The sequence below is a fragment of the Colias eurytheme genome, chromosome 2 (genome assembly GCF_061535395.1).
Source record: "Colias eurytheme isolate Ceu_HAF_F1 chromosome 2, ilColEury1 Martin Lab GWU primary, whole genome shotgun sequence".
Lineage (NCBI taxonomy): Eukaryota > Metazoa > Arthropoda > Insecta > Lepidoptera > Pieridae > Colias > Colias eurytheme.
In genome coordinates, this window is record NC_142981.1 from 2,484,071 (window position 1) to 2,486,116 (window position 2,046).

Here is a 2,046-nt window from a genome sequence, read left to right on the forward strand (position 1 = left end):
TGCGTTTCTAAGATGCGTTTTAGAAGCGAATATTACTGTATAGATAATAGGCGATGCGCGCGGGGCGCTCTTGGGAGGGACGGCCCAATTTAAAACGTTGCTGCTGCTTTGCCCATTACACAATGAATTTATTGCCGCATACGGCTGACACTGCATGCCCAAGGCCTGGAATATTTGTGTTATTAATTGCTGTTCAAGGTACTTCGGTACATGATTTTTAAGTAGGTAGGTAGTTATAATTTGTAAGAAATTATACATTTACAAAATATTTCAAATTACTTAAAAGTTAAAACATTATAATTTCAACAAAGACGCAAGCGTTCACCATAAATAAATTAGTAGATCGCTATCGACATTACCTGCAATTTATATGAAAACTTATTTTTGGAATATATTTTTTTTAACAAATAGGTATCTTTGCAAGAGACACGTGGTGTTCAAGGCTAAGGAAGAATTTTCTTTGTTAACGGGTGTAAAATAATAACATTCTACATAATATAAGAGCCCGTTGTTTGACTTCTAGTGATCTAGTCCATTGTTTTTGGGTCAGGGCTATGTTGCTTTATGCGCTGGGACTTGGGAGGCCTGAGACACCCACATCAGGGACACTTAATTAAAAATGCCTCTGTTTCATATTCACGTTATTTAATTAACTGAACAAACTTGAACATAGATTATATTTTAGTGCAGACAGCGTTTCGTAAATAGGAAGTTGTTATACAATCACAAAAAATGCATAATATAATTTTAAAGAATTCCCGTTGGATTTTCACTTGGACTGTTTCCAAATTGAATGGTGATTTTGTGTAATTTGGCAAAGGTTTCCGCTTCACCGCCACCTGTCGTCATCAGGTTGTCTGCAAAGTTCAATAGTATTCACGTGGTTGATTATTTTTAAACAAATTTTACAAGAAACGTATATATGGATACAAAACTGTTTTGTAACATATTCTATAATATCTATAATATATCTGTGATCACTCATCACCTCTTTGATTTTCGAATTAGCGTGTTGTTAAACCCAGAAATTTTGGACTCGATGTTGTAAAAGTGCAATCACCTTAGGTATCACCCTAATGACTAAAGGAAATCTAATGCATCTGACAATTCCATATTATTATGAGTAAAAAATTCATCCAATGTTTTATTAACAATCAAAAGATAAAAGCCTGACACTATATTTTCTGAAAGTATCTAGTAAAATGCCCTATTTTATATTAAAATGAACCAAATAAACGCAACTATTAAGAATTCATTGGTATTTTGTTCTTTTATTTAAGCAAAAACAGGTCGCAGCTGATAATAACTCACTGGGAGGGTAGTAAAGAAAGGAATGCTCGTTTTAAATAGCAATGGCCCTTTTGTGCGACTTTTTTCTATGAATATGGCTCAATTAATGGAACGATGTGCCCTTCGATGCAAATACTTTATGATGTCTTGCCTTGGAAAGTCAATGTTATATTTAGATCACCACAATGTTAAAATTAACTGAGAACTTTATTTATATATCAGTAGTTATTGATTTAATTGTAGTTAAAATAATGTTAGAATGTAATAAGAAGCCGTACGATGTTCCTTTTTTTGCAAATTAAATGTTACAGGGATATTTGCAAGTTTCCAACGACTCATTGTTTATATGGACGCTTCATTCGTCACTGAAATCATGATTTTTTTCATACTACATAGAAAATTATAGGTAGATTGTTGTCTGGAAAATAAATAATCTGGGTATAATGAAGCTTCACATTTAACAGTAGGTACCATAAATATAATAGTAAGTGAAGTCCCATGTCCCCTAGTGGGGTAAGGGGCAGATGCATTATACATCTGTTTCACTGATCGATTTTCTCTGGGACAAGTAGGTGATCAACCTTCTGTGTCCTACCAGACCGAGACATTTTTTTTCTTTGTCTCCACCGGGAATCGAACCCAGGACCCCTCGGTGCTACGCTCACGCGTCAACCACTGTACCAAGGAGGCGGTCAAAAAAAAAATATAATAGGATTATACATAATTCAAAAACTAGAATTAAACATAATAATTCTG